This window comes from Anser anser (assembly GCF_964211835.1).
Source record: "Anser anser genome assembly, chromosome: 3".
Lineage (NCBI taxonomy): Eukaryota > Metazoa > Chordata > Aves > Anseriformes > Anatidae > Anser > Anser anser.
The window spans coordinates 55,943,450-55,964,334 of NC_139722.1; the positions used below are offsets into that span (position 1 = coordinate 55,943,450).

The 20,885-nt window shown below is 40.6% G+C and overlaps 1 protein-coding gene and 1 long non-coding RNA gene across 9 annotated transcripts in view; both read left to right on the forward strand.

Annotated features, from left to right (window-relative positions):
- The first annotated feature begins 7,072 nt into the window (after positions 1-7,072).
- On the forward strand, positions 7,073-12,253 carry LOC310897809. Of its 2 annotated transcripts, XR_014582605.1 has the most exons (4): positions 7,073-7,295; positions 7,873-7,989; positions 8,705-8,997; positions 10,083-12,253. It is a non-coding gene; the product is annotated as an uncharacterized lncRNA (long non-coding RNA). The 2 variants fall into 2 exon arrangements; XR_014582604.1 differs by having other exon boundaries at positions 8,705-12,253.
- A 3,767-nt stretch (positions 12,254-16,020) lies between these two features.
- The window catches only part of PKIB (cAMP-dependent protein kinase inhibitor beta), a 55,002-nt gene continuing 50,137 nt past the window's right edge, over positions 16,021-20,885 (forward strand). For 3 of the 7 annotated variants that reach the window (XM_083830661.1, XM_083830659.1, XM_083830660.1), the window contains exon 1: positions 16,022-16,346. The gene's annotated coding sequence lies outside the window, so the exon portion shown is untranslated. Of the gene's footprint in view, positions 16,347-18,883; positions 19,246-20,885 lie in introns of those variants that run through there. The other 4 variants (XM_083830665.1, XM_083830663.1, XM_083830662.1 and 1 more) reach the window with 3 other exon arrangements.

Consider the following 20,885-nt stretch of genomic DNA (forward strand, 5'->3'; position numbering starts at 1 on the left):
TCAGATGAATTTCTTGGCATCTCACTTTTCATTTCCACATTATATGCACACATCCACTTGGTTTTTACTTACTTCTGTTAGTAATGGCTAATTTGGAGGCAAATTCTTTTCCTGATTTTTTGAAAATACCTCTTAAATTGTGAGTGAAATCTACATCTGGGCCAAAACCTTAACTGGCACAGGGTCACCTGTCTTCATTGAATTTGATGGAGATATGTGTCCCAATCTTAACTGAAAAGGTGATTATTTTTCTATAGATAGTAGGCAGCACATATAATTATTCAAGCTGTAACATTTTTGTTAATTGCATCTCTTTTGAAAAATACATGTAACTACTGTCTCCTCTAAAAATAAGTCAAGAAATTTAGATATTTTTAGCTCAGGATTAATAGGCAAGACTTAAATGAGACAATTTAATTCTAAATGACCTCAGACTTTTATACCTCATAGTTAAGGCCTAGGCTAGAGGAAGATAGTGGTCCAGCCAATATCTGCTTAATCTGTTTTCTGGACAGCGGTATCTGGAGCAGTTGATTATTGCAGTAAGTTTTTTTTCAGAAACCCTTAACATACATACTTATACATAAAAAGCCAAACTATTACAGAAAGCTGATACTTTTTCAAATTTTTATTATTATTATTATTTTCAATGGTTGTTCTTTATCTGTAAGGATGTTACTGAAGCTAGGCTGATATACACCAGTTGTTACTAGTTGTATTATCAATGACCTTCCCTTCATTTTCAAAGGCAATGAGGAGATTATTTCCCTCAATTATGTGCTCCTGCTAAACATAAAGTTTGCCATTCATGAGTGGCAATACTCTAATCCGAAAATATAATCATGAGGAGATGAAACTGTAGGGTTTTAATATTTTCTCCATAGAAACACTTACCTGTTGCAGTAACAAGAAAGCAACAGCTGAGGATCATTTTGCTATTAGGACTAATATCTCAGGCACTATGGATAATTTCGAATAAATTAATAACATTGGTGGGATCAGATGTTGTTCACCGGCTATTCTAAACAAATTAAACTACAAATTTGCTGAACCCCTAAGTATTATTTAAGTGGTTCTGGCAGTTCTCCCAGAAGACAGAGGACAACAAATCTGATACCAATTTTTCCAGAGGCTGCGGGGACACCTGCACAGCTCAGCCTATGGGGAACACATGCTTCACAAACCTAATAGTACTCTTTAGTTAGTGAGCTTATGAATAAGGATCATTTGGCTTGTACAGTGTACCTGGATTTTTAAAAAGCCTTACACAAGGTCCTCAGGAAGAGCTTTCAAAGAAACTAATCAGTCATGAAATGACAAAAGAGGCTCCCTTTTCGATTAATAGCTGCTAGCAAGATCCATCAAGGGCTATTAAACATAATTGTCCAGTTGCAGCCTGTATTCAGGAAATCCTTAAAATGGTAATTGCTGCAACTAGGATGGCAAAGCTATCACCACCTGCTCGTCCTTCACTTATACTCTTTCCTGAAGCATTTGCTATTCCTCTGTCAGGGACATAATGCTGGGCAAGGAGACTTTCACTCTGACCTAGGGCAGCCTTTGCGATATTCTTAGCTAAGTATAGAATTATACACTTAGGGATAAAAAGTATCTACATTTTTCTCCTTTTAATGACAAAAGATCTCTTCCTCATGTAACATAACAATTTTATGTAAAAGTAGAATAACAATTTCCACATCAATAGCTTCTTTTATGAAGGAAATCAAACTTACAAAATTGTCTTTTTCTGTCCAAAATTATCCCTTAATGTTCTTTTTTTTTTTTTTTTTTTTTAATTGTCTCAGGACAATGTAGGGGGCAATGCAGAAACACATAATTTTTACACGTTTCAGAAGATTTTTGAGGAAGGAACATCATTTCTGTAGTCTGATGAGTTATGGCGAGAGGCCTCCCCTGCAGAGCTCTGGGAGGCTGGCGGCGATGGGCTGGCCAGAAGAACTTGTGTGCTTGGCAGGTGTAGGCTTGGGTAAAGTCCTACAGTACTGAACACGAGGAAAAGTTGGATGACAACATGGGCTCTGCATCGGTAACAACTTGTATAAGAGAGTGTGAGAGTATAAGAGACAGCAGAATTCTTCAGGTCAACTTTTGTACATGTAAACATTCTCCCCTACCATGCATATTTCCCAGTGTGAGAATATACAGTGATAGGCTCAGATGTAAATGCAAGTAGTCCTATCCCCTAAACAAAACTGTTAGTAGGAAAGATTTATGTCTGTGTTCTAAACAGAAGAACTGCTCTCTCAGTCTGTTGAGCTCTCAGAATGATCTGCTGGCAAGCCATAATGGTTCGCTGCTGTTTTTTGGTGTTGTACAAATCACCTATGTGCAAATATAACCCAACAGTAAAAGGCACCATGTACAGTGATCAATGCATTCAAGAAAGCAAATTGGTGTTTATTTTCAGAATCCTTTGACTACATATGGAATTCGTTTTTACAGATAGAGAAAAAAATCATTTCCAGAGATAGAAGCCTAAATTTATATGTACATAAATCCTCTGCAATCCCATGAACTCATCTGAACTTCCTGATTTTCTGGACCTCCAGCTAGCAGACCACTTGGCTCCACGCAGAAATCATGCCTAGTTTTAAGTCCCTGTTTTCAAAAAAACTCGAGAGAAAGAATAGAGTCAGTGTCTTTCCTTTCTCCTTTCCTTTCCTTTCCTTTCCTTTCCTTTCCTTTCCTTTCCTTTCCTTTCCTTTCCTTTCCTTTCCTTTCCTTTCCTTTCCTTTCCTTTCCTTTCCTTTCCTTTCCTTTCCTTTCCTTTCCTTTCCTTTCCTTTCCTTCCCTTCCCTTTCCTTTCCTTCCCTTCCCTTCCCTTCCCTTCCCTTCCCTTCCCTTCCCTTCCCTTCCCTTCCCTTCCCTTCCCTTCCCTTCCCTTCCCTTCCCTTCCCTTCCCTTCCCTTCCCTTCCCTTCCCTTCCCTTCCCTTCCCTTCCCTTCCCTTCCCTTCCCTTCCCTTCCCTTCCCTTCCCTTCCCTTCCCTTCCCTTCCCTTCCCTTCCCTTCCCTTCCCTTCCCTTCCCTTCCCTTCCCTTCCCTTCCCTTCCCTTCCCTTCCCTTCCCTTCCCTTCCCTTCCCTTCCCTTCCCTTTCCATGGGCAATCTCGTAGAATCAAAAGTTAAACTGATTTAATGTAATGAGAAAAAAAAAAAAAACCCTCACACTGAACAACATTTACATCCTTCTGTGATTTTTCTTCTTTGGCTTAACAGGCTGGTTTGAAAAACAGTGCTTTTTCACTGCTAAATCTGAGCCTCATCATTCATGGTATTCCACACTGGAGTAATGGTATTAGAATAGTTGCTTTGTAATAATGGTGGAAAAGCCACGGGCTAGAGGCAACATTCAGAAGCATTACTATTTCTAAGACTGCTTTGGAATATTTTCATCATTTATTTCCTCTTTATGCATATGAAATTAACCAAGCATATCAAGGTTTTGTTTCATACATCTGGTTCACTATACTGCATGGGGAAATCTGTTATCATGAAAAATAAAGGAATCTTAGTATTTTTCCTTAGTTGTTTATATTTCCTAATTTTCCTTTAACAGAGACTCTCTTTCAACAGCCTCACAACTTATTTCAAAATGTTTAAGCACTGTTGAGGGACCAGAGCAGAACCTTTTTGGTTTGGAGACAGCCAAAGCCCAGCTGATCAGTGGGTGGAGCTGGCAGATAACATGACTGCTGCTGCAAAGTATGGATCTCAATGGCATGCCCCTCTTGCACTGCTCCAACTGGCAGGCTCACAAGGGCACATGATGGTGCTTCAGGTACTAAATTGTGACCTATAGCCACATGCAATGTTCAGGCATTGACCCAGAAGACATTATCAAGAAAGATAAAAGTTCAAGAAGGTATTAAATGCAAATGTGTTTCAGGTATTTGCTTCAATACAAATAAGCTGTATTTGTTGACTCCTGAGTTGCTGAGGTCTACTGGATAATATTCTGGCTAATCTACATGGCCTCAGAGATACAGTTTATTATTTTAGCAACAAAGATTCTGTTCTTTGGAAGTGCTAACACCTCTCTTTCCTCCCACCCTTTTTTTTAGAAACTGTTTTAAGTTTTGTCCTTAGACTGTCATTTTGCCTATATTTATTTCTGATATGATTCTTTTTCTTCTTGAAGTGTTTATGTTAAAAGAGGGACACTGGTGAAATACCATACAATGATAATGGAGTCAGGAAAAGTTTATGTAGTTTGCTGTGAATTCAACATGTCCCCTAGAGGATCCAATTCCTGTACTTAAAAACTCTGACATCTGAAGAAGAGGGATATTTGTTTAACTATGCAAGAGTTTAGAGGGTGTCTACCTAGTCTGGTACTAAGAATAATGTGGCAATCCCGCTTATTCATTACTAGTAGCTCCCTAATCTCTTCCTGTTGCAGATTGGTTTATTGTAACCTAAGGCAAGAAGAAGAATCGTGGTAATTTTTATTAGTCTTCTGACACAAGTTTTTTTGTCCTTGTTTAGTACTAGTGCAACCGTATTTTTGCTGTTTCATCTCCAGTAGGTATTGTCTGGCCTAGATTTGCTTTCTTATTTTTTTCAGGCTTTTCCAGAATGTTATTATAACAAACTTGCTTGATATGCTCCTATATTTTGTGTAAATGCAGTTATTTTATATGGATATCCTTTCTGACTAAAAAGTATTTCTCTTATATTTTATCTTGTACCTTGTATGTCGTGGCAACTCAAATTTATCCTACAAAACATCTGTCTTCAATGACAATATGTGCCATTGGCAATGTGTGGCAACTGTACAGGAAAATTATCCATCTAAAGGAAATGCTTCCTGACCTCCCTCCATCTCTCATCCATCAGAGCCCTGGCCTGGGGCAAGTGAGCTCCTCTGGCTGTCCAGAACCATTCTTAGTCAGCAGCATGGTCAGGATGGCCTTTGCCAGCTCCTCCTTGCACTCTCATCTTACTCTTAGCACAGTTTGTCCTGAGCAGCCAGTGTTTCACACCTACCCTGATAGACACCTTTCAATGCTGAACGAGGTTAACCCCTATTTCAACTCAAGGGCTTAAATCTAGGCCAGTCAGAACTGTGTTAGCCGTCTGCTGGGGGGGTTGGCACTATGCTTCTCAGCAGTCTCCCACCACTTCTAGAATGCCCCCTAACCTGCTTTGTTTTGGAGCACAGAGATTTGGCAAAAAGTGACCAAGTTGCAAATAGCATTTGCCTATGTCCATGTAGGAAAGCTGTTTTAGGTGGACATGAGATGTCTCATAAAAAAGGCAATGAGATTTCCTGCCAGCACTTAGTAATGAATCAGAGCTTGGAGACAGAGATGTCATTCTTGCCTACCCACCTGGTACACAGATAAGAAAAGACAGCTCCAGGCTATACAACAACAGAGACAGGTTTCAGGTTTGGTGCTCCAAGAAAAATAATAAAATGTAATTTGTCTTTTTTTTTTTTTTTTTCCAGGTTGTAACATCTCTGACAGCAGCATGTCAAGTGCTGGAAATTGAAAGAGCAAGTGAAAGAGCAGGGTGGTTTCAGAGCAATTTCAGGGCAATGTGAATGGTAACTGAGAGAAATTGATCTGGTGCTGGACTGAATGGTGCTAGGGGTCTGTTAAAGGTCACTGTCCAGTGCTCATTATCTGGGCTAAATCATAGGCCAAGAAATACCCTCATCTATCTCTTGCAATGTGGCAAAGTGAAGGCCACTCAAAATCTTTCTTAATGCTTTCTTAAATGATGTGCCTCATTAACTTCTGGTTCCCTGAGCTTCCCTGCGTAGTCAGTGAGAGGATGATAGTTAACCCACTGCTATTTTTCTCACTCAAGAGTCTGAGGAGAGAGGGCTTTAAACTTTGATATCTCGTCAATAGGACTCAAAGCTTCAGGATAGCACTGAGATGTGTTTCTGGAGGTAGACGAGCTCCTTGCTGTATATATATCATAATCCCAATGATGGAGAATGAAAGTGGAGAGCAGCAGGATGAACCCAGACTTGCCCACCCAAGCAGTCACACTGGTGTTATGTTCAGTTGGTACACACTGACCGACTATATATATATTTTTATATAAATATATTTTTATATAAATATATTTTTATTTCAAATATTTTTATTGATTTAGAAGACCATCCATTTGCAAATCACGAACTGTCCCATTTTCTACTGGACGATCAGGGGAAACATATTTCAGGGATTATGAAAGTGGAACAAAACCTCAGTCTGCGTGTCTTTTACATAGTGATGATTTGAAATGTATGCAAGCTCTATACTGCTGCTAGACTGTCATGGCAGGAACTTCATATTAAGTTTGATTTATGGAAAGACCCCATGCACCATTTCTGTAGTCATCAGACTTGTGTGTGAATCGTTGTAACTGGTCTCATGATAATGGAATGACTGCAAAGAAAGATGCTGCTGTGGCATCCTGATGCCACATGAAGTATGAGTAAATTGGGGATAGACCTATCCATTGGCTCTGTATGATGATATGGTTTCTAATTGGTACCATGTGACTACATCCAACTTTTATTTGAATATGATTTTTATTGGAATTGTTTTGGTAGCTTTGGTTGGACCTTCCACATTTTAACTACCATCAGGGGAAAAATATTTCAATTTCGCTTCGTAAAAGCTCATGTCTTTTCCTGATCTTTCACTGACAATCTTTCAGACAGCTAAATTCTTGTTCAAATTGCTTGCCTCAGAAGCGAAAAAATCTGTTATGTCCATTCTTATTCTCTTCTTCTATGGTCTCATTACCTGGTATAATGTTTTGGACCTCCAATCCACAGTGATTATCCTCTTAATGATTTTCTGAATTATTAATATTCCCTTTCTACAGAAGCCCAGAGAGTCTTGCACAAGGTTACGTAAGAAGGTCACCCTGTATCTTCTAATCCATCATCTGTGCCCTAATTATGATCCTTCTTCCCAAGTTTTCTAGAGAACAAAACATTTGCTTTCCTAGTATTTTCAGATAACTATAATTATCTGACTGAAACTAATAAACACAAAGTGAAGAACTTTGATCTTCGAGGCTGCTTAAATTTGAGATTAATTTTATGACTAGGTAAGGATTTATTTATTTATTTATTTATTTTTCAGAGGAAAAAGTCTGCCTAAAGCTGAAACCGTGTAATGAAGCGGCAAGAATAAGACTATAGGTGATCAGTCACACTGCTTGACAGCTGAATTATAAAGATTAATTCTCCAGTAATGTTGGCAAGTCACTATTGAGAAACTTTTTGAAAGAAATTAGTTCACTGATTCACTGTAGGTTTCTGAATGGTGAGTACATAGAAACAGCCTGTTTTGTAAAGCTAACCTGACACACTCCAAACAACTGATTCATTTTGAGAAGGTCTTTCATAAAATGTCTTCTCTCTGCCTTTTTTTAAGACAAAATATCCTTTCACCCCCCTTCAGAACAGTTTTTTGCTGCTTTTCAGTATTCATGTGCCCTCTCCCTGGAGAATTCTCTGAGCCAGCCATGAAATGGGTACACCCCAGAAAGACACGGTGCAGATGTACTGCTTACATCACCCCTGACTTAATGATCTCTACATCTGAGATGGGAACTCCAACTCGAGTCCATTCTATTCTCTGAAATTTTGAGTCCAAATTAGTTGCATTGTGTCATCTTTATTTCAAACATTTTAGTCCAGATTACTCAGATTCCAAATTAAAACAACTAATGCCAAATTAATTAATAGTCATGTTCTTGCGTGCCTGTCCTAATTTTAGTTCTCTGATCACCTTGTGATGACATGCAGATAATTCTGCACAATGATGCTGTTTCTCTTATCTTTTGTCTCTGCTGACTTCTGCTTCATTAATGTGTCTTAGGGTTTTTTTGCTCTTCCAGCTGTTGAAGCCATTTAGAAGCTGTTTTATACACTTTTGTAATCTCCAGCTCCTTCATGCAATGCTTGCTGAAGAGTGCTCCTTAGTAAACAAAAATCAGAGGATGAACCTAGCAAAGGTAAGCTGGATGCCTTAATGTGGCTGGTTATTTAGATGGGATTGGCACTTTGAAAAAAAGCTGTGTTCCATAGCCCTGGTAATTTGCAGTTGAAAGATAACATATTACTTGCTTTGCACATATTACTTGCTTTGCTTAAAAATATAAAAAAATAAAAGAGCAGAGAACAATGTTGTGAAATGGTTACAGAAGTATCATATACTTTATACATCGCATGAGAAGTAAAACCTGACAAAGACATCACTGCAGCCCATATGCGTCATTTTATTTATCGGGGAATGAATGAATGTGTTATCTTAGGCGTACAGAAGAGAATCAGGCGCTGTAGCTCTTTTAGCCTTATTAATGGCAACCAACTCACCACACACTGTTACACAAGTGGTCCTTACTGCTGATGAAGCTAACCTGATGTCAGGAGCTTTGGCTGACTGTACTTGCTGTCAGACTGCATATGTTGCACCTTGTGTTCACATAAGTGTAGGCAGAAGGCATGTCTCACTGCTACTTGCATTTCTGCAAGCTGAGCAACATGTGCTTTGTGACAGTCATGTTGCATGGCCAGGTTTGAGAGACATGTTAAACACCCTTGGAAGAGGGAAACCTGAAAGGGGACTAGAGGGATGTTGTGAACCTGTCCCTTATGAAGTGAGAAAACTGGAGAGTATTCTTTGTGTTTCAACTTTTTTTTTTTTTTCTCATTTCTTTTTCTTTTCAGCACCTTTCCTCAGTAATTACAGCCTATCCTCGACATCTGAGAAGATTGTTCCTGATAGGACAATTTCCCAACATGTCTAACTGTGACTGGAAATATATGTTCTTGATATCCTCATCCCATACAATCGTATTGTCTAACTGCTATGGTGTGCAGAGGACAGCTAGCTTAGAAAAAGTGAACATGCTCAGCCCAAGAATTCATGCACTGTGTGACATTATTGTAGCACCCAGTGTTAGCAGCTCTGGAAGTGAACTGACCAGTCACAAAGAAACACCTTGCAGACAGCCATACATGTAAATGTCTTCCAGCCTCCTTGTACCTTTCCAATAGAGTGAGGAAAAATAAATAGAAAGATAAATTTAAATGGAGTTGGTGTCTTGAAGGAGTGTTTGGACCAAAATCTGATAACCCAGAAATCAGGAACTGTGTAAATCTTTCAGTTGAGCTAACTTGCTAAATGTTCTGTATCAACAAAGGCCCTGGGTTCTCTGAGCAGAGCTGATGAAATTATACATCATGGCAATACTGTATTAGACTTGGAAGACATCTCACAAAACTCTAGAAAGGCTCATGAACAGCAGCAGTTAGGCTTTTCTGAGCTGTACATTGCAGTGCGGCTTCTCTTCAGAAGCCCAGCAAGTCATTTTTGAGTCTCTAGCTTGCTTTCATTGTCTTTTGGGGATGGATTTGAAGCTCTGTTGCTGTGGATTATCTGAACAGAAAGTTTGTCTATTTAATGATCTGAAAAGGAGATGCTTTCTCCCCAGCTGTGTGAAACATGGAAATGTAGCCTGGAGAATGACTGTAAACATATTCCAATTCTCTGTATTTTAATGGACCTCATCTTTTTTCCCTTATTTCATATTTTCACCCCAGTTAGCTTAAGTTCTGAGGGTTAGGCTCTTTATTTCATAGTTATTCCTTTGCTTAGAGTGATGCTTTGTAAAACAGTCAGCTAAGCATTAATCACCATTTATCTTGTCATTTTGGCTGTGGCTGACATATATTAAACTGTACCTCAGGACATACACATCTGGTGATGACAGTCATTTGTTAATTGAATATGACTTTTAATGAACTTTTCACCCAGTAGGCTATATCAGGGATTTATGATATTCAAAGTGTTTTTTTGTGATTTTTGGTAGCAAGGATCAAAAGGAAGCTTGCAGGGTTGTACATGTTTTGCCAGTTGATCCCCATGGGTACCAAATTCATCAGCATCATGTCTGACTCAATAAATGCAAACTTTTAATGACAGGTGTTTTATAACCACTCCCAAATGTATCATCTGAGTACAGCTATTCACCACAGCAGCCATCATAGCGGGCGCACGCCTCAGAGGCAATATCACCAGGTTGACTCGTCTTCCTTCTTCTAGGTTCATTTGAGAGAAGACGGCTGCCTTGTGCATGTGCTGCTGGTGAGGCTACACGTGAGTCTGTGTTCTCCATGGAGGTGACACAGGGGAACAGCTCATGTTCCGTTAGAAAGCAGGAACAGTCATCAAGGGGTTGTGCTTGCTTTTCACGGGAAAGAAGTGAGGATGACCAAAATGGTAGGACACAACTAAACTGTAAGTATATTTGGGACTCAGAAAAGCAACCTTACAGTGCGAACAGACCCTTTCCCAATTCTTTTGTTTCTGTTTCTAATAAGAATTCGGCTATTATGACTGGTTCATGAAATGCCTCTTTCTTTATCTTGACTTCCGATTGCCATTGTTTACATGCCTTTGGAAGAACTGAAGATCATACACAGAACAGGGGGAGAGAAGCTTTGGAAATCAGCTATGTGTATAAAGAATTGGCAAGAGCATTAATAGATGCAAAGGGAAATTGCAAGAAGAAAAAAAATAATCTCAATGAAGGCAACTTGCAATATGAATATCAAAAGAGGACTAGTTTGGAAATGGAAATGCAGCACACTTGGAATTAATGTAGACTCATTCTAGGCCTGGCATGATTCATACAGTGCCAACAGGCTGTACAATTTGCATCAGTATCTATGTTTCAATACAGTTTTGTAACAAGGCTATTTAAATGATCTAATCCTTTTATGCATGCATGTGGGAGCCTGGAGATGAGGAAGGATAGGCAAGAGCTGGGTATCTGCGGGGCACGGCTCACATGCAACTTGTCAGGGCCAACTCCAGGCTGAAAAAGCAACATCTCTGTTCAAACCCCGGCTTTGTCATTTTGATACACACATTTCGGCTGCAGATCCTCTGAGCAGACATTTCTGAATATAGGCAATGTAATCTCTTCCCTTCCCTTTAATTCAAAGCGTATATATAGTTGTCAGTCCTGCTTTAGGTCACTGCAAGATGTAAAGCCTGATGCTATAACACAGAAGACAGAATGTGTGCGTTTGGAAGTTTGCATACATCTGGATGCATACATGTAACATCAGGAATCAGAAGCCTGATTTTTGCTTCACCTCCTTTAAACTTATGTGGAGTTAACTCTTGATTTGTACTGAATAGAGGCCACTTGCTGGAGGCCAATATGTTGGAGGCAGTGCCCTCTTTTTGATCATCATGGCTATACGATGGTAACAAGAAGAAAATGTTACCACTTTGAATAATTGTGCTATGCAAACTAGAAGGGGCTCCATGCGGTGCTCATGCTGTCAGTATTGTAATGAAAATGCTGGTACATAATAAATAAAAATTCAGTATTCATGCTGAAATGTCTTTTCCAAATAACAGCCTCCCCAAGAATATTCCTGAATGTGCTCAGAGTCTGTGCTTTCCCCAGGCAAGCAAGCAAATTTCAGGCCATAAAGCTGTGACACTGATGATGCTTTTGAACTTTCTTTTCTTTTTCTGAAGCCTATCATAAGACTTGTGGCTTTTGGTCTTTTATTAGAGGCCTCATACTTATAAAGAATGGAAAATATTTTTTTTGTGTGTGTGTGTGTATGTTTAATTGTACCTTACGGGTATTTCTTCCATAACTTACACTTTATTACCTGCTCGTGTTTTTTTTTTTTTTTTTCCTTTACATCGTTCTTTGACTATGTGGGCAAAACATCATTTAATAATGTGCTATGTGGAAAGAGTACTTCCTTTTACATGTTTCACACTTTTTGAGGATTTCATTTAGTGCCTCGTTCCCTGTGTTGAGACAGAAGTTGCATCTGGACCATTTTCTTCAGTATCCCCTGATGTCCTTTAATATTTCTTTAACATCTTTTTAAGTAGTTATTAATTCTTTTAATCTCAAGATAGTTGAGTTTCTTTATAAAGGTCTTCATAGGTCTTACCTAAAAGACCTTGACAGAAGTATTAATAATATTTAAAAGACACCAAGATGACCGGATCATTTACGTAAGAAGAAACTTGGAGATTTTGCAGATTGTGAGGCATGGTTTCCCTCCCCAAAAGGCATGTCAATGTTTCTCCATGAATTCAGATTTACTCACATGCTGACCGATATTATTCCTTAGGATATTTTTAAACGGATCACCTCAAATACAAATACCCTCTTGGAGCCCTTTTCAAGATCTGGTACCTTCTAGTTGTCTGACTTCAAAAACTGTTTGAATGGTAAGTTTACATTTTGGTTAGTTGACCAGCTATTCATTATCTGACCTCTGTAGGATCTTCTGGGTGGGCAGGACTTAGGCCGGTTGATTTCATTATTCATTTTATTTATGTGAGCTATTTTTTTCTTCCAACCATTCAATGTGAGATAAATTTTCAGACCTGATTTTTGTAAAGAAAGCAGGTGTGTGGACCTCTATAAGCTCCTTGGTAGTGAACACTGCAACTAAGAGTTTAGTTAGTACCACTACCGTGACCTTTGTGATCTTCCTGCTCCTTTATTATCTACCAACTGTACAAAGCTTCCTAGTTCTTATGGGCTGAGAAGAGGTTTTATTAGTAATTTTAATACCTGTCTTCAGCTAGATGTTCTTCAAAATATTTGTTTATAGTTTTAAGCCTAATTTGTCTGGGTTTATGTTCTATGTAAGCTCCCTTGTTTGCATACAACTTCCATTTTTTGAAACATGATTTTTAGCTTCACATAACGCCTTTTACTCCTTTTAACCCTGCCAGTTTATTTATAGCCCTCTAAGATATTTTTTTTTTGCAATGAATATTCATTTATTCTGAATCTCTTAAGATGATGCTTCCAATAAGGGCAAAATGTCAGCTTTCTAAAGCCAAATCTCTAGAAGAAAAGAGATTTCAGAAGCCTTTACTGAGGCAAAACTCTGCCTCCAGCTTAAAAGGCCTCCTGAGCCTCTGATATATTGATGCAGCCACAGCCATGGCTGCTCAGCTCCCACAAAATCCCAGCTGAGTGCAGCTCTACCCACAGCTCAGGGAAGGACCCTTTGCAAGAGGTTTGCTTCATCGTAAGGCTGAGGAGCAGGACAGTGGTCCTGCAGTCCCCACTGCTCCCCTGCTACTGCTCCCCTACCTGTCCTCTCCTGCCTGTGCCTGCTGCACTGGGGACACCGCACCGAGAGCAAGAGAGTTTTAGGGTCTGCCCACATATGATGGGCACATTCAGTTCGACCTCCTGTGCTGGCTTGCTGAAGATGGGTGAAAGGAGACAGCCTTTTTTTACAGCCATGCTGTAAAACCTTATCCCCACTTGCTTCCTCAGATAGAGGTATCTTTAATAATCCTTGCACTGAAATTAAGGCAGTCAGAGTGATATGTGGCCCCAAGGCTGTAACAGTCCTGTGTTTTGCTTTTGCCTCATTTTGACTTTATTGATATCCTGTTCATTTCAGAAATTGTAGCTGTCAGGTGGAAAACGTTAGGGTCACAGGATGAGCAAGGATGTGGACCACTGAATTCATTCCCTTGCTCTAGGCACCACAGTAACGCATATCTTCACAAATTTCTCAACTGGAATTCAAAAATATTGATCTACAATATTTTCCTCCCTGGATCCTTACAATTTCATTAGAAGCTTCTTTGGGATTTAATCTTTTATTGCATTCTATCAGAAATATCCAACATTATAAAGAAAGGTTTGGAATGAATATTATTAAAGTACACTAGGATTTTTTCCTAATCCTCCAGATGTCTAAAAATATAGAGACTGCACAGAGCTACATCACAAGTTTCTTAGCAAGGCTTTCAGATATAAAATCTGTTTTTCAAGTGACATTGATTTTGCTATAAAGAGGGGGAAAATGCAGCTAAATAAAAGAAATAACAGTTTATAGTGAAGAAAGGGAAAAGAATCCCTGTTGTGGTTCTAAGTGGACTGCTCCATGTCAAGGCATGCCCACAGCAGTCGATCCCAGCTGCTTTGAAAACAGCTTTCCATGGCTGAATATCACTGAGGCAACTGATTTGTTTCTTTGCAGAAAGGTTTCTTCTCAGTGCCACAGTAGGAACATGCACATCCCTTAGGAAGAACTTCTTGCCTATGGTAACCATCACATTTACTGGCATCTATGGCGAGTCTGGGCCAGATCAGGTGTCTGAAGGGCCCTAGGCCAAACAACACGTGTCAAACCCAGCCTGTATGCAGCAGACGCTGGCTGCAAGGGGAAAGGGGAGCAGCATCTTGGACTACCTCAAAAGAAGTAAGTTCTACCACTGCATCTGTCAGAAGCAGTACACAGGTTGGGGTTTCTCTCAGAAGACATCCAGATGGGCTAGAAAGATGTCAAGGCCTTCACATTAATATTAGCAAGCTAGATCCACTAGTACGGCATTTTGGCACTAATATCTGTAATGGGGGTGTGTACAGCAGTTGGGTGTATTCTTCTTTCCTCACGTGTCCTCAAGCAAATGATGTGCTACAGGTGAACAGCACACTGAATTCCAGTTCCTGCAGCAAAAAACGAGCTCCTGAGTGTAAATCGATCACATAAATACTGCCCTCATGGGCAAATAACTGCAGGTTTCCCTTATCTGAATAACTCTTTCCTATATTTTTTTTTCCTATAAGTTATTTTAGTCATTAAACTAAAAATAGTAGTCATGAGGGTGGTTTTGTTTTGTTTTGTTCTTTGAGAAATCAAACCAGATACCCAAATAATAAAATAAATGACAAAGGGGCTAATCATTAAAGGATAGGTAATAAATTATATTATAAGGAAAAATCTTTTGGAGTGTGGAGACATGACTCCAAATTAGAGTTCTTTAAGAGGACATTTGGAAAGGTCTAACAAAAATGCAAGATAATGAACCAATCCTAAGCCATGCACTGAATTATTAGGTGTTTAAAGTTCCCATTGTAAATTGAATTACTGTAATAATAAGGCTTAAAGAGTTGTGACAATGGATCCCAAGTGTGCTAACTCACAACAGAAAAATGCAAGTAGGGAGGGATTTTAGGTTCAGGAACACCAATTTTAGTTTTGAGATAAATAGAATTCTAAACCTTCTATTGTCTTTATTATCATAGATAATTATGATGAAAATCTTGACATATTTTGTAGGGTAACCACTGAAAAAGAAAAACCAAACAGGTATGATACCCATCCTTAGCTGAATCTGTGAGGTTCTGAGAAATGGGTAAGAATGGAAAATATTTCTGGGGGTGTTGTCCGTTGGACTTTGGGACTACAGGATTTCTCTCATCATCTACAAAACGGACATTAAACTGTTGGAGAGTGTCCAGAGGAGAGCAACGAAGACAGTGAAGGGCCTAGAGGGGAAGACAGATGAGGAGCGGCTGAGGGCACTGGGCCTGTTCAGCCTGGAGAAGAGGAGGCTGAGGGGGGACCTCATCGCAGTCTACAGCTTCCTCGCGAGGGGGAGTGGAGAGGCAGGTGACCTATTCTCCGTAAACACCAGTGATAGGACCCGCGGGAATGGTGTTAATCTGAGGCAGGGGAAGTTTAGGCTGGACATCAGGAAGAGGTTCTTCACTGAGAGGGTGGTTGCACACTGGAACAGGCTCCCCAGGGATGGAGTCACTGCACCGAGCCTGTCTGAATTTAAGAAGCGATTGGACTGTGCACTTAGTCACTTGGTCTAAACTTTTGGGTAGACCTGTGTGGTGCCAGGAGTTGGACTCGATGATCCTTATGGGTCCCTTCCAACTCGGGATATTCTAGGACTCTATGATTCTATGATCATTTTGCTATGACGGGATCTAGTGTGATGGCAGGATTAAGGCTCAGATAAATCTGTAGTGGTTGTAATGAGATTTCAAAATAAAAAATAAAATAGGATTTCCAGATGAATAGTCTAGAGCCCCTTGGTACAATGCACAAACTATGTCAAAATCAATGCCTAAGATGTCGAGGTCATTTTAAAAGCCTTCATAGCCTGTGTGTATGAGACATTTTCCCGGTGGCCCCGGGTGCGGCAGAGCCTCCCCTTAACCCCAGTGTTTCCAGCACCGCGCCACGGCGGGGCCCAGGACCGGCCCGGGACAGGAGCGGCGGGGCCAGGCGCGGGGGGCCGCGGCCACCACGAGCCCCGTGACCTTGCCGCGGCCACCGAGGGCCACCCGCGGTCGCCACCAACTTCTCAGCGGCGGAGGCAGCAGCAGCGCAAGTTGGCAGCCGCCGGCTGCTCGCCTCGGGCAGCAGCGGGAGGGCGGCCCGCGCTCTTCCGCTGGCGAAGGCAAAAAAAAAAAAAAAAAAAAAAGGAAAAAAGAAAAGGGAGGAGGAAGGCGGGGGAACGACAGAACGACAGACAGACGGCGGCCGGCTCCAGGTAAGCGCCGTCCCCTCCCGCTGCCATCAGGGGCAGCGCGGGGAGACCGGGGGCTACTGGGGGATGCATGGGGCTGCTGGGGGCTGCTGGGGGCTGGGTTTTTGGTGTTTCGTGGTGTTTGTGGGGGTGGTAACGCTCCGGGAGCGCCTGGAGAGGCTGCGAAGAAGAGGCATCGCTGGGCTAGGTCTCATCGGGGGGGGGACTGAGCTGAGGGGCTCCCGGGGCAGGCAGGCAGGCAAGCAGGGGTGATCCGGCCGCAGTTCCTTGCCCTCCTCTCTCGTACTCTGTGCGGGCGGCCAAGTTAAGCAGCGCTGGGGACACGGGAAAGTAGCGAGTGGGAATAAGCGGCGTTTTTCACATAGCCGCACTGCTCACTGACGTTAAAGTACATTTCTGACAAGTCAGGTCTGTGCTTCACGCTCAAAGTCGCACGGGCGAGAGAACGAAGTAACACGGCTTTTAATTTGTTGATGCAAAAGACAGTCCTGGAAAATCAGTTAAAATACATCCTTGGCTTTCATCTTTCTGTGATTGTAACTAAAGTCCTTACAGGGAGAGGATTTTGACCACTCACTAGACAGGAGTTTTTCTTTCTGTTTGCAACAGTGTTGTCAGTAAGACAGTTTTTCTTAATTCGGTTCCTGTGGATGCTCATCTCCATCTGTTAAAAAGTCCTTTGTGGACTCTGAAGAGCAGGCAAGGGCTTTTAGAGAAGGACGAAGTAAAAGGGTATTCAAAATATTCCTGCAGCAATACCCAAAGTGATCTACATGATGCTGTTTGGTTGGTACAGATGTACCCGATTCTTAAATGTTGGAGTTTTTGAAAGGAGTGAAACTTTTTTTCAAGAAAATCTGAGCTGACTTTGTGGGCAGCATAGGGAGGAGGTATGAATGTGAAAATATGCAGGGTGCGTTGACTTACCCAGTATAACTTAACCACCTTTTGTACCTAGCAAAACCCAGATCCGAACAGAGACCTGGAAACACCTGAAGTAAAGGCCATGACTCTTTGTTTACCTTTCCTCACTGAAGAAGTCATGGTCCGGTGTTTCTCATTTTGTTTTTGTTTTTAGCTCCAATTGCTGATATTCCCTTTGAAATTATAAATGTCTCTGTTACGATGTTTGTGAAATGTTACATTGTGGTTGGCAAGAACTGCTTACACGGAGGTAAAATGAACTGGAACTTCACTAGAAATATCCAAATAACTACTAAAAGCAATCACTTCACCATTAGAAAGTTTGGTTCCATAGGTGGTTTGAAATAAACCCTGTTGGAATAGAGACCTGTCAGAATATGTCAAGACAGTAACCAATTTAAGCAAAGTAACAAAACATGCATGGGAATGCTATGAAAATATCCATGGGCTTCAAAATCATGACAAATTTAAAAATATTGATGCAAATCATGAAATAGAAAAACTCATAGCATGTTGTTAATGTCTGGAAGAACAAAATTGTTGTTTTGTGTCCATTTATTGATCTATTCTGTTCAAATAAGGTTTATGGCTAGTATAATGATGAAAGTTTTTAATGAATCATTCAGAATGTACCTCCTTTCTTTGGTTTCTAAAACCTGGGATCAGTCTGTGAGGAATCATATGTGTACTTTTCTCCATAAGCTGAAGATCATTCTCCTGGGAGACTGTAAGCTCCCTGAACTCATACCAGGCCTTTTCCTGGAGTTTATTGATTTCTCCTTCTGGTGAAGATGCTCCAGGACCTTGCTGAGCTCTCTTTTGGGGAAAAGTGAAGCTTTGGGAGAACAGTGAGGGAAATTTCTGTGCTCTCTCCATATCTTGAGGGCCAAAGAGCCTTCATTCACTGCAATGTCTTCCTAGCATCTTCTTTGTTCTCAAACAGCTTTGTGAGCAGTGAAACAGTTGAGGATTTAGAATTGAGCAATAGCTTACAGCAAAATGAATTACTGATGTAGTGTTTTGATTTGACACTTGCTACTGTGTCATGTTGTTTCAACTCATATTTGAGTAATCTCAGGCAGTGAATTTTCTTCAGAAGATTTGTAATGAAGTTGTGGCCTTCTGGAGAACAAGGCAGCACACATGAGTATCAGACGTGCCAGGAAGACAACAAGTCTAGCCATATCCCAGAGCTGTCTTTGTCATTCAGAAGTCTAGGATTCTCAAAGCTTGCTGATGGCCTGATTTATTCCTCTGTTTGGCATCCAGGCTGGCCTCTCAGACCCATGGGTTTGTTTTGCTTCAAGACTGACTACCAGCACTGAAAGGGGAGAATTATAAAAATGAATGAAAGTGATCTTTTCTGGTAGCAGTATTTGAATAGTGAAATATCTGCATTAGAATGAATTAAGAGTCTGGCATTAATTTTTTTATGGATATGGAGATATGGAGATCATCCAGATTTTCATTGCAACCTAAGAGCATTGCTTAGCAGAAATTCTAAGAAGTCAGGAATACTGATCTGTTTGTGAAAAACTCCAAAATCTGGCTTTTCACACATAAAATAATGTACTGTATACTAGGTTTGATAATTCTGATCTTAAGAATTTTCTCAATTTGGGGTTTCTCTATGTTATTTCTTCCCTTCTGTCCTGAGTATATTTTTTGACCTGGTTTCCTACAGAAATGAAGCTGAAATAATAATGCTGTCCAACTGATAGTTCCTCTCATTGTCCGCCAGTAACTTTTTTTTACCCCGGGGATCAATTTCAACCAATATAAATAGAAGAGTAGAGATTTCAAAGTGATGACATTCTTACAAACCTCAAGACTGCTGGTGACCAGGGAGATAAGAGAGATGATGTTGATGCCCCCACTGAGGGGAGAGCAGTAGCAAGCATTCAGCTTATTAGACATCAGAAAATTCATGTGGGTGCTCCATAGGATGCTGAACATCGTAGCTTTTGCTACTCACAAGGTTGGTGATTATAGTTTTCAATTTCTCTGCTCCTTGGGAGTGCACAGTCTCTAGGAGGTTTTGATCATGCCTTTTCTCCTCCATAGTTGGTTCAAAATAAACTCTTAGCCTGAGATGTTTCTGGTAATGAGATATATGTAAGTGCTGCTGTTGTTCCTCGACTTTATAAACTGACCTGTTGCTTTCCTAACCCATAATTTAATACTTCTCAATACAGGTCGATAGCCGACGGTGCAGTAATTTTCTTTTCTTACCTTGCCTCAGTGCAAACACTTGATTGCTGTAGTCACAATAAAATGTACTTTCTTCCAGTCAGTTTCTCTGAATTGCTTACAAGTTTTTGATTAGGTTGTAATTTGTTTCCTTCCATCACTGCTGTTTCTTCTGCTTACAGCTGAATCCAAACTTTCTCTTCTGCTTTCTCTTCATAGCATGGTGTCGTAACAATGTGTGTGTCATGACAGGAGAAGGATAACAGAGGACAAATATTAAAATGCATCGTGGGTTTATCTAGCAGGGACTTATTATAAATAAATGTTGCTTTTATTGACCTTTAAGTGACGATCATTGTTCTGATAATTTGTTCTGATATATAACTATAGTTAAGAGCTATATTTCTGCGCAATTGCCCATTTTCTCCTTTATGGCCTTTCCAACATCAATACCATCACAATACTTGCCTTTCGTCTCTCTTTTGTTACATTTCTAGAAAATTCCTTTGGGTGCTTTTTAGAAAGTTTTGTTGATATAGTTGATTTGCCAGTCTTCTCCAATTGTAAAAATCGTATCAACTGGACTTACTGCCTGTGCATGAACATATATAAAGTAAACCAACTGAGTAGAGTGCTTAGAGTTAATTTCTTGTCAAATATTCATCTACATTCAATGCAGATGCACTAAGCTCTCCTTTACATATTTTAGAAATCATTTAAGTATTATTAAAATCTGCATTCCACACTTGGTACAGAGCATTGTGTTCGTATAGTGATTAAATTTAACTCTATTCTACCAGCTTATATTTTTGAGAGGAGGAAGGAGGCACATAAAAATGCCTTTCTTCTATGGGAGTGAGAATGCATGCTGGTATAACATCTTGCCCTACTTCATCTTCTTGTACTTGCATGGAGACAAACAGCTTTATCCAAACCCTTTTCAAGGATCAGGATCTCCTGGCTCTTGCCTGGCCAAGCCACATGGCACTTCCCGCTGACCTCCTGAGGTGAGACCAGGCACAACCACCCTCTTCTGGTCCTGTCCCAGTTGGTTGAAGAGGCTTCTCCCGCAGCTGCTTCTCACACCCACCCATCACCAGAAGTTACTGCTCTCTCAGAAGCACAGGATGTAGCAGCATATGTAGGTGTTACCCGGTCTGTTTCAGTTAAACTGGATCCGGAGGATCTTAAAAAAAACTTGCCAGTAAAAGTGCTTAACTTGAATCTCTTTGGCAGATCTGGTAGGGTGTGGAAACACCTGGGGTTATGTTGGCAGGTCGGGGAAGGAAGGGCAGTAACATCCTGCAGAGAAAGGGAAACATCCTGAGGGCATTGGCCTGGGTTTGGAGGCCAGGAGGGTAGGTTGGGGTGTGACAGCCAGCAGCTGGGCTCAGAGCAACCTTTTAGCTTGGTCAGCTGCAGCCAAAG